The sequence below is a fragment of the Triticum urartu genome, chromosome 1A (assembly GCF_056163025.1).
Source record: "Triticum urartu cultivar PI428250 chromosome 1A, HENAU_Tu73, whole genome shotgun sequence".
Classification (NCBI taxonomy): Eukaryota; Viridiplantae; Streptophyta; class Magnoliopsida; order Poales; family Poaceae; genus Triticum; species Triticum urartu.
The window spans coordinates 543583263-543595943 of record NC_141873.1 but is presented as its reverse complement, the minus strand read 5'-3'; the positions used below and the strand labels follow the sequence as shown (position 1 = coordinate 543595943).

The window sequence follows — 12681 nt, the reverse complement described above, 5'->3', positions numbered from 1 at the left end:
TCCCGATACACCCTGCTATGTGCCACCTGTTTCACCTCTCCCTTCGACACCTCTCATTCACTCTCATTCACCGCCGACACCATCTTCTCCATCGTCCTCCTCCACCTCTTCCCCATCCTCTCTAGTCTGTCGCCCTCTCTCACCTTTTCCTCTCCACTATACTCGCCGCCCTCGTACCGAGGATGTTTCTTCTGATGCACCTTCCCCCTCTGGTGCACCTCCACTCACCCCTCCCCCGGTTCACAACCTTCGTATTCGGCCTCGCCCCCCGCCTGATCGCTACTCCCCTGATCGGTACGGTCTCTCTGTTATTGCTGAGCCCACTTCCTATCGGACTGCCATGACTCAGCCTGAATGGCAGCTTGCGATGGCCGAAGAGCTTGCTGCTCTTGAGCGCTCGGGCACATGGGATCTAGTTCCCCTTCCTTCCGGTGTCCGTCCCATCACCTGCAAGTGGGTCTACAAGATTAAGACTCGCTCCGATGGTTCTCTTGAGCGCTACAAAGCTCGTCTTGTGGCCCGTGGTTTTCAGCAGGAGCAGGGGCGCGATTATGATGAGACATTCGCTCCTGTGGCCCACATGACCACTGTCTGCACTCTTCTTGCTGTGGCTTCTGTTCGTCAGTGGTCTATCTCTCAACTTGATGTTCAGAACGCCTTCCTCAATGGCGAGTTGCGTGAGGAGGTTTATATGCAGCCACCACCGGGGTACTATGCTCCTGATGGTATGGTCTGTAGACTTTGTCGCTCCCTATATGGTCTCAAACAGGCCCCTCGCGCCTGGTTTGAGCGCTTCACCTCTGTGGTGATTGCCGCTGGTTTCTTGCCCAGTGATCATGATCCCGCGTTGTTTGTTCACACGTCTCCTCGTGGTCGGACTCTTCTCCTTCTCTATGTTGATGACATGATCATCACTGGTGACGACTCTGATTACATTGCCTTTGTTAAGGCTCGCCTTCGCGACCAGTTTCTCATGACTGATCTTGGTCCACTTCACTATTTTCTTGGGATTGAGATCTCCCCGACCTCTGATGGCTTCTACATCTCCCAAGAAAAATACATTCAGGATCTTCTTGCTCGCGCTGCTCTCGGTGATGAGCGCACAGTTGTGACTCCCATGGAGCTCAATGTTCAGCTTCGTGCCTCTGATGGTGACCCTCTCCCTAATCCCACTCGCTATCGTCACCTTGTTGGCAGTCTTGTCTATCTTGCTGTTACGCGTCCTGACATCTCCTATCCTGTCCACATTCTGAGTCAGTTTGTTTCAGCCCCCACCTCTGTCCACTATAGTCATCTCCTCCGTGTTCTACGATATCTTCGTGGCACAATTTCTCAGCGCCTTTTCTTTCCCAGCTCCAGCTCTCTTGAGCTCCAGGCCTACTCTGATGCTACCTGGGCTAGTGATCCCTCTGATCGACGCTCGCTGTCTGCTTATTGTGTCTTCCTTGGTGGCTCTCTTGTTGCCTGGAAGACAAAGAAACAGACTGCAGTTTCTCGCTCGAGTACAGAGGCTGAGTTGCGAGCCATGGCTATGCTAACGACTGAGGTGATCTGGTTACGGTGGCTACTTGAGGATTTCGGTGTGTCTGCTACCACCTCGACTGCCTTATTGTCAGATATTACTGGTGCTATCAGCATTGCGTGTGACCCGGTGAAGCATAAGCTCACCAAGCACATCGGTGTGGATGCCCACTTTGTGTGTGCTGCTGTGCAGGATCAGACTCTCGCTCTTCACTATGTGCCCTCTGAGTTACAATTGGCGGACTTCTTCTCAAAGGCTCAGACGCGATCGCAACATAGTTTTCTTCTCTCCAAACTCAGTGTTGTTGATCCACCATGAGTTTGAGGGGGGGTGTTAGATGTGTATAGCCCTTTTCGGTTTATCCCCATTGTATAAGGGGTCTCTTGCACTTTACCCTACACATGTATATGTACTGGCCTTTGGCCCTCCTGTCAATACAGTTCCTGATTATCCAACAACAAGTACAATAGTTTTTTTTCGAAAAGACAAGTACAGTAGTTGTATCTCCTGAAGATTGCGCTGACAGACTGTCGATCGTGTGGGCTGGTGGCTGATTCGTTCTGCTACCTGCAGTTCTTCCCACATCCTGCTAGCCAATACGGTAGTTGGTCCTGAATTGCTAGTGCATACATGATACAATGATACATAATTTAATTCAGGATGAACGGTGTCAGGTGTTACTAGCAATTCAGGTGATACATAGTGTAATTCAGGAGTACATAATACCATTGCTCTTTGTTCTGCTGGTGTCAGGTGGTACAAATGAAGTCCTTTTAGCAAACTCTGTTGGGAAATAAGTGACGTGGTTTTAGTTCAAATTAAAACCTCGTCACTGTATTTCCGAACAGAGGCCACAGTATAACTGAAGTGAAATGTTACCTGTTCTGCTTCAGGGCTGTGGCCTCATGAGTTCCATCATCACAATCTTGACCCAGAAACTGAGAATCAAGGAGCAACAGATGCCTCGGGTCGCCATCAGTCAGTACTGCCGGGTGATCCGCCCGCCCTCCCATATCACTAGTAGAAAAAGGGTCAAATGTGAAGCACATTAGTGTCGGTTTGAATTTGAGCTGGCACTAACGTGACCATTAGTGCCGGTTCCAACGGCTAGGCGGGCGGGCATCATTAGTACCGGTTCGTGGGCAACCTTTAGTACCGGTTCATGCCAAGAACCGGTACTAATGAGGCTGTGTCAGGCTATGGTCAGGCTGGGGTCCCCACGAAGACCTTTAGTACCGGTTCATGCCATGAACCGGTACTAGAGTTTTTTAGTAAACTGATTTTTAGTCCCACCTCGCCAAGAGAGAGGCAGTATGAGCGGTTTATAAGCCGTGAGTGCACAGACAATGATGAAGAGTTGCCATGCTGACCTGCATGTTGATTAGCTTCAAGCCTTGCGGAATAGCATAGATTGCACTGAGCTATGTGCAGTGCAGTCTACACTATTCCGAAAGGCTTGAAGCAAATTAACCAGCATTGCATCTCTTTTTTATTTTTAATAACTTATTTGAACTCCGGACTTCTTTTGTGTTCAGTATGCAGCATTCAAAGCGACGTCATCAATTTCCAACATGTTCTGACATCATTTGTTGTTTTTCGGTCATTTACCTAATTGTTTAGAGAGCTAAATGACCGTGAAATTGAAAATCACTACAAAATGAATCCTGAAAATGTTGAAACTTGGCATGGTATCATCATATCACCTGCATAGCATGCGCGAAAGAGTAGAGAGGGTCACGGCAAAAACTGGATGCACTTCGTGTACAAACTGGACAAACTCTTTCGAAGTATCAGGGTTTCGGACGAGAACTCATCTGTTACACGGCCACTTCAATGTTTTTTAAACTTATTTGAACTCCGGACTTCTTTTGTGTTCAGTATGCAGCATTCAAAGCGACGTCATCAATTTCCAACATGTTCTGACATCATTTGTTGTTTTTCGGTCATTTACCTAATTGTTTAGAGAGCTAAATGACCGTGAAATTGAAAATCACTACAAAATGAATTCTGAAAATGTTGAAACTTGGCATGGTATCATCATTTCACCCGCATAGCATGTGTGAAAGAGTACAGAGGGTCACGGCAAAAACTGGACGCATTTCGTGTACAAACTGGAAATAGAAGAAAATAAATAGAAGAAAAGAAATAATGCAGAAAAGAAAAAAAACTATACAAAAAAATTACTCAAAAATAAATAGAAGAAAATAAATAATGCAGAAAAGAAAAAAAACTATATAAAAAATTACTCAAAAATAAATAGAAGAAAATAAATAATGCAGAAAAGAGAAAACTATATAAAAAATTTGTTGGCGCCCTGCCCAGTGGGCCTGCCAGACCTAGGGTGTGCAAATGCAGGCCAAGAAGGGCCAGCAGGCTCACAGGGCAGGGCGCCCTAGTTAATTAGGCCCAGAAGTCTGCTATATAGAGAAACTCGAAGGAGCAGCCGCGGCTGGGTTTATAAACCAGTGCGGCTGCCCTTCGCTCGGCAAGGTGGGACTAAACATTGTCCACCGCCGGTGGCAGCGCACAACCATTAGTACCGGTTGGTGGCTCCAACCGGTACTAAAGGGGTGGTCTTTAGTACCGGTTCGTGGCACGAACCGGTACTAAAGGGGCCGTTTCCCGCCCATTGGCCTGGTATCATCATTTCACCCGCATAGCATGTGCGAAAGAGTAGAGAGGGTCACGGCAAAAACTGGACGCACTTCGTGTACAAACTGGAAATAGAAGAAAATAAATAGAAGAAAAGAAATAATGCAGAAAATAAAAAAACTATACAAAAAAATTACTCAAAAATAAATAGAAGAAAATAAATAATGCAGAAAAGAAAAAAACTATATAAAAACTACTAAAAAATAAATAGAAGAAAATAAATAATGCAGAAAAGAAAAAACTATATAAAAAATTTGTTGGCGAGCTGCCAAGTGGGCCTGCCAGACTTAGGGTGTGCAAATGCAGGCCGAGAAGGGCCAGCAGGCTCATAGGGCAGCGCGCCTAGTTAATTAGGCCCAGAAGCCTGCTATATAGAGAAGCTCGAAGGAGCAGCCGCGGCTGGGTTTATAAACCAGTGCGGCTGCCCTTCGCTCGGCGAGGTGGGACTAAACATTGTGCACCGCCGGTGGCAGCGCACAACCTTTAGTACCGGTTGGTGGCACGAACCGGTACTAAAGGGGCCGTTTCCCGCCCCTTGGCCTGGCGAAAATTGGTCTTTAGTACCGGTTGGTGGCTCCAACCGGCACTAAAGACCCCTCCTATATATATGGAACCTACGAAAAAATCAGTTTCATCGACCACCAGTAGTTCTTCTCGATCCAATTCTTCGCCGCGCCCGTCGCCCCATCGCGCGCCGCCCTCGCCGCCCCCCCCCCCCCCCGCCCGTCGTCGCCGTCACCGCCGTCACCCACGCCACCCGTCGTCGCCGTCACCGCCGTCGCCCCCGCCACCCGTCGTCGCCGTCACCGCCCGGCCCGTCGCCCCCGCCGCGCTCGTACGTCGTCGCCGCCTCTCGCCCGCCGCGCCCGTACGTCGCCGCCGCCTCTCGCCCGCCGCGCCCGTCCCCGTCGGCCCCCGCCGCCGCCCATACGTCGCCGCCCCCCGGTCGTACACACACACACACAGAGACACCACACCACACACACACATTGTTTTTACTTATTTTCTATTTTTCTGTTGTTTAGATTAATGTTAGATAAATTACGTAGATAATAATGTTAGAATGTTAATGTTAGATGAATTATATGGAAAAGATGTTAAATATTAATGTCAAATATATTTTACATGAATTAGAACAAGTTGAACTAGTTGAATTAGTATAGCTAGATATTAATTAGGTATATATATGAGATTTGAACTAGTTGAATTAATAGGACAAGTTTATTTTTAGTAAGTGTTTGATGATCTAATCAAAATGTTACTAGTAAGTGTTTAATGTTTATTTTTAGTAAATGCTTAGTTGAATTAATAGAACTAGTTTATTTAGTTGAATTAATATTACTAGTAAGTGTTTAATGTTTCACCTATATATGAACATATATGTTAGATATTAGATATAAATTATATGTTAGATATATATTTAATTTAGTTATATGAGATTTCATTATCTAATTAACATTTTATTATATAGAACTAGCTACCTTATTTTTAGTAAGAAAATTAATAGAACTAGTTTAGTTGAATTAATTAGTTGAACTAGTTAGTTGAATTAGTTCAATTAATTAGGTATATTCTTCGTAAGTGCTTAGTTGAATTAGTTCAATTAATTAGTTGAACTAGTTGAATTAACAGAATTAGTTGAATTAATAGAACTAATAAGTGTTTAATGTTTCACCTATGAACATAGGAATGTCGTCTGACGACAAACACGATTTCATTATGTGCGAATACTGCGAAGACCAGCGCGGCCTGTGCGGCAGAAATTTTCTAGTTGATGATAGACGCTTCAGCATCAAGCTGGATGAGAACTTCGAAGTGGATACAGTAAGTCACAACGACAAGTCTTTTTTCGTAATTAAGCATGACTTATGCTTCATTTGCTTTACCTTTTAATTTTAATTTTTCGCTATTCTACTAGCGTATCCCCTGCCATGCAAGAATTTTTGTCTTGGATAAGATAGGTTTCAGTCCTAACGAAACTATGGAGGTAAAAAGAGTTTACTTGAAGAACGAGCATGGTTATACCTTCAACGTCAAATTATACAATGCAGACATATACACCTATTTTGAATGCAAAACTTGGCAAGCACTATGCAAGGCTTATGCATTTGAGCCTGATATGGTTATCACCTTTGATATTCGTCCGGAAGATGATATTGAAGGTAATAGAGACATCTGGGTCGATGTGCAGACGCCTCCAGTTCTACCATTATGTGAGTTTCTCAACCATATTTATGTCTTCGATATGAGATTATTTGAACCAGTTGAATAATTAATAGATCTCAATTTATATTGACAGCTTACTTCCAATCAAGCAAACATGTCCGGCGCTTGGTAGACAGGATCGTCCACTGTCCCGGGGCTAAACTAAACTGCGAGGAGACAAGTCATTATGTTTCATGGCTTGAGAATCTTGATGCTGTCAAGACAAATTTCTTTCCTGCACTTAGAAATGTTAGTACTCAAAACGTGCGACCAATAGTGTTCGTACTGAACTACGGTCACATATATTTAGGAAAGATGGTAAGATTTCTACTATTTCTCCTCAGTGCATGTTTTGCATACATTATTTTTTCAAGCTAAACTTCATTGCTAAGTATGTTACTATACGATGTTCTTCAACAGGGACTCCCGATGATTGTTGTGCCTGATTGGATCGAGACTAAAGGTACCATGAATATTGTTAGCTTACGGCCAAGGTATTCTACAATGCACTTTAGTGCATTCAGAATTTCTAATAGCGAGGAATGCTTAATAGTAAAAGACTGGAGCAAAATTGTGAACGATCACAGAGAAGTACTAGGGGGCAGCAATCAGAAGCGCAACCCATAATTAGGAGACAGGTTCATCTGCATGCTCCAATATGATGAATCAGCAAAGCTATACATGTTCTATGCTATTTTACCTGAGAGAGAGCAGCAGGAGTGATTAATTAGCTAGTTCATGCTCTTAGTACTTGTCCTCTCATGTCCGTGTTCTTCGTCCTGAACTTAATCTCAAAGAGTGATTTGCTTTTGTGGTGTTATGAACGCTTATAATATCATTAACATGTTGAACTCGATGATATCTTTGCTATGAAAAACCGTTGGTGATGATATATATGATGCAAAAGTTTTTATATTAATTAATATGATGATGATGATGATGAGTTATTATATCATTTATGAAATAAATTGCATATTAGTTTCAACTGGATGGATTCTAGCTAAGTGATCAAGTATATGCATGCCATATCCATATTACCTCGATCACTTAAGTAGGTGATCAAGTATATATAATATGGATATGACATATACTTGATGACTTAGCTAGGATCCACACGCACATCCAGTCAAACTAATCACCTAATGATTTAACAACTCATTATAATGTAAAACAATCACTAAATTAAATTGAAAACACAAAATTAAAGTAAAAATAAAAAATAAAACCAAAACACACCAAAACATTTAGTACCGGTTGGTGTTACCAACCGGTACTAATGTCCTACGCGCCCACGGAGCTGGCTCGTGCCACGTGTTTGCCCTTTAGCACCGCTTCGTGCTGAACCGGTACTAAAGGGGGGGGGACTTTAGTGCCTACAATTTAGTGCCGGTTACCGAACCGGCACTAAAGCCCCTTACGAACCGGTGCTATTGCCTGGTTCTGCACTAGTGTATGTTGTACCCATGGAGATGAGAGCCAATAGCCCAACACTATGTCCTTGATCAGCGTGATTCAACATATGGGACAGTGAAAAATGGTGGCACAAGTTGCTTCAATTTATTACACTATGTCCTCTGCTATCACTAGTATTCATGGCTCCTGATTTGTTGTAATAAAAGTGTACTCCCTCCGTTCCTAAATATAGGTCTTTCTAGAGATTTTAACAAGTGACTACATATAGAGCAAAATAAGTGAACCTACACTCTAAAATATGTCTATATACATCCGTACGTGGTAGTCCATTTGAAACTCTAAAAAGACTTATATTTAGAAATAGAGGGAGTAAAATTTAGTGATTTTGTCATCCTTATGCTATCCATGGTATAATGATTACATACTGTGCTTTAAAATGTACAAGTTATACTTTGCCGTGATATATCTACAATGATTGCATTTTTACAAGGTAATACTGTGCTTCTGCTTGCAAGCAATTTGCAAATAAATGATTATCTCGCTTAATGATTATTTGTACACATCAGTATTTTCCATAATCAGACTGCTTTTTTTGCGCACCAGTCGATACATTCATTGCACATGCAATCTTACTAGTGCTCAACAATGTTGAATGAAATATGTTGCACCTCCTCAAGTCTACGTGACAGCGTTCAGGTGATGGAGATAACTATCAATGGAGGAGTCCAAACTGAAGATAGACTAGGATCTCTAGTTAGTTTCCATATGGTTGTAATCTCCTCTTATCTACTTCTATCTCTTTCTCTCCAAGTCTCTTGTAATCTGAACGATCTTGTACGCTATACCAGGAGTCGCGCCTTGGCTATATAAACACATAGCCGTCGCCCTGGATGGGTACGACGTTCCTCCACATGGTATACAGAGTCTGACTCTTCCCATCTAGCCCTCCTCTCCACCGCAGCCTCCTGCCATGGCCTCATCCGCCGCCGCTTCCTCCCCTCTCGTCGGCCAGATCACTGAGCGCCTCACCAGCACCAACTACGTCCTATGGCGCACCCAGATCACGCCGCGGTTGAGAGGAGCTGGAGTCTTCGGGTACGTTGATGGAAGCATGGCGGAGCTAGCCGAGTTCGTCGTCACAAGGACAAGGATGGAAAGGAGGAAACCATCCCCAATCCTCTCCATGCCGTCTGGTTCCGAGAGGACCACCAGGTACTTGGGTATCTTCTGAATAACCTATCAAAAGAAGTGCTAGTACAGGTGATCTCCATCGTGCATGCACGAGAGCTCTGGACGGCATTGGCGAGCATGTTCTCATCGACGTCGCTGTCCCGCATCAACAACATCCGTGCTGCCCTCACCAACGCGCAAAAGGGGACGCAGTCGGTGGCTACCTTCTTCGCACATATGCGGGGACTCACCAACAAGGATGATGAGCTCATCTCTTATATCCTCAGTGCGCTTGACATGGAGTACTAGCCGCTCGTGTATGCTCTCGACGCCAGGACCACTCCGGTCACCCTCGACGAGTTGTTCGGGCATATGAGCAACTTTGATCAGAGGGTGGCTCTTTTCCAAGGCGTGGGAGGCGGATTCAAGTCATCTGCCAACATTGCCACCCGTGGCCGAGGCGGGGGCTCTCGTTATCGTGGGCCACCATGGAACGGCAAGGGCAGGGGCACCAGCAGCGGCAACAGCAGCAGTGCCAACAACAACACACGCGGCGGCCGGCCTTCCTCCTCCAACAACAGAGGTCGGCGCAATAGCAGCTCCAACAACAGATCGCGTCCTGACACGATCAGGTGCCAAATCTGTGGCAAGCCGGGTCACTCGGCAAAAGACTGCTGGTATCGCTTCGAGGAAGATGAAGATGACTCATCTCAGAATGAGAAGGTGGCCGGAGCTGCTGATGGCTCCTACGACGTCGACACCAACAGGTACGTCGACAGCAGCGCCACGAACCACATCACCGGTGAGCTGGAGAAGGTGACCATGCGCGAGAAATACCATGGCAAAGATCACATCCACACGGCAAGTGAAGAAGGTATGCAAATTAGTCACATTTGTCACTCAATTGTTAAAACCCCTCATCGGAATATCCATCTTAGAATTTTTTTGCATGTCCCTAGTGCTTCAAAAAGTCTTCTTTCAGTCCATCGCATTGCTATTGACAATCATGTCTTTCTTGAGTTTCACCCTTACTTCTTTTTGATCAAGGATCAGGCAACGAAGAAGGTGGTCTATCGAGGTAGATGTGTTCGTGGGCTTTACCCTTTGATCCCGAAGATTAGAAGACTCATTAAACAAGTTTTTAGTGCCACCAAAGTGTCTTCAACACGATGGCACGATCGTCTAGGACATGCATCTTTTTCTTTAGTTGAGCGTTTGCTTAGGAAAAATAAGCTCCCATATGTTGGAGAGCGTGATGTTGAAACAATTTGTGATTCATGTCAAAAGGCTAAAAGCCATCAATTACCCTATCCAGTTTCTGCCAGCATTTCTACCAAGCCTTTGCAACTTGTTTTCTCTGATGTGTGGAGGCCTGCCCCCTCCTCTGTTGGTAGACACACGTATTATGTGAGTTTCATTGACGACTATAGCAAATTTTCCTGGATTTATCTTCTTAAGAAGCGATCCGATGTGTTTCAAGTTTTTCTCAACTTTCAAGCTCTTGTTGAGCGCCAATTTGGTTGTAAAATTCTTGCTCTCCAATCCGACTGGTGTGGAGAGTATGAGAAATTAAACTCATTCTTTCAGAAAATTGGCATATCTCATTACGTATCTTGTGTTGGGGAACGTAGTAATTTCGAAAAATTTCCTACGCACACGCAAGATCATGGTGATGCATAGCAACGAGAGGGGAGAGTGTTGTCTACGTACCCTCGTAGACCGACAGCGGAAGCGTTATGACAACGCGGTTGATGTAGTCGTACGTCCTCACGGCCCGACCGATCAAGCACCGAAACTACGGCACCTCCGAGTTCTAGCACACGTTCAGCTCGATGACGATCCCCGGACTCCGATCCAGCAAAGTGTCGGGGAAGAGTTCCGTCAGCACGACGGCGTGGTGACGATCTTGATGTTCTACCATCGTAGGGCTTCGCCTAAGCACCGCTACAATACTATCGAGGATTATGGTGGAGGGGGGCACCGCACACGGCTAAGAGAACGATCACGAAGATCAACTTCTGTGTCTAGAGGTGCCCCCCTGCCCCCGTATATAAAGGAGCAAGGGGGAGGGGCGGCCGACCAGGAGGAGGCGCGTCAGGGAGGAGTCCTACTCCTACCGGGAGTAGGACTCCCTCCCTTTCCTTGTCCAACTAGGAGAGGGGGAAGGAAGGGAGAGAGGAGATGAAGGAAAGGGGGGGCGCCGCCCCCCCTCCTTGTCCAATTCGGACTAGAGGGGGTGGGGGCGCGCGGCCTGCCCTGGCCGCCCCTCCTCTTCTCCACTTTGGGCCCATGAGGCCCATTAACCCTTGGGGGGTTCCGGTAACCCCCCGGTACTCTGATTTTATCCGAAACTTCTCCGGAACACTTCCGGTGTCCGAATATAGCCGTCCAATATATCAATCTTTATGTCTCAACCATTTCGAGACTCCTCGTCATGTCCGTGATCACATCCGGGACTCCGAACAATCTTCGGTACATCAAAATATATAAACTCATAATGAAACTGTCATCGTAACGTTAAGCGTGCGGACCCTACAGGTTCGAGAACAATGTAGACATGACCGAGACACGTCTCCAGTCACACTAGTGCAGAACCGGGCAATAGCACAGGTTCATAGGGCCCTTTAGTGCCAGTTTGGTAACCGGCGCTAAAATGTAGGCACTAAAGCCCCCCCCCTTTAGTACCGGTTCAGCACGAAACGGTGCTAAAAGGCAACCACGTGGCACGAGCCAGCTTCGGGGGCAGGGAGCCCTTTAGTACCGGTTGGTGTCACCAACCGGTATTAAAATGTTGGGGGGGGGGGGTTGGGTTTATGATTTCTTTTTCATTTAATTTTGCGTTTTCCATTTAATTATTTTTCGTTTGCTGGTATTTTACAATACTACATATTGTACACGTTATGCATATATATAAATAGAATTTCTAGTAGAACCGATCACAATATATATATATATCATCGAATGTCTCACAACCACCATTAATTAATTCACACATATATACACACATGTATATATATATATATACAATTTCTCCTAATTGGTGCCTTCGGAGCCAGTGGCATTAGCCTAGCTAATTGGTGCCTTCGGAGCACGATAACAATTGGAAGTGGTTCATGGGGGCGGTAGCGGGTAATAGTATTCTCCTTTGGGATCTATGACCTGGTCGAGCAAAAATCCCGCTATTTCCTCTTGAATTGTTTCTATGCGGTCCTGTGCTAGGAGCTTGTCCCACACCTCTTTGAACTGTTAAGAAGGAGATCAATATTCATGTGTATTAGTTGTGTGACTAGATATCGATAATGGTGTAAAAATTGTGAATAGTGTTCTGACAATCGATATCGTACCCACTCTTGTCTTTGAGATTTGCTCCTTTCGGACGCCATCATGCGAATGTTCTCGCAAACGTAGTATGCACATCGATCATTCCCCGGCGCCTGCTTCAGGGTCTTTACGAGAATGGAATTTGATCAGATAATAATTAATCAAGCATGATAATTAAAGAGATGGCAGCTAGCTAGTACTACTTAATTACTTACCTTGGGTCGATACCATTTTAGATTTTGTTTCCATGGGCCTGGAGTGACCCTGATGAACTTTGCCCAAGCCCTGCCCGCCGACAAAGAAAATGAATAAATGGGTTATTAAATAGTTGTTATCAGGAAATGACGAACTAATTAAATAGGCCAAGATATAGTTAATAATGATTGAAATTACCTATT

General features: G+C 45.0%; 1 pseudogene; it reads right to left on the bottom strand.

Annotated features, from left to right (window-relative positions):
• Positions 1-139: 139 nt before the first annotated feature.
• On the bottom strand, positions 140-2535 carry LOC147992434 (uncharacterized; annotated as a pseudogene).
• Positions 2536-12681: the final 10146 nt, after the last annotated feature.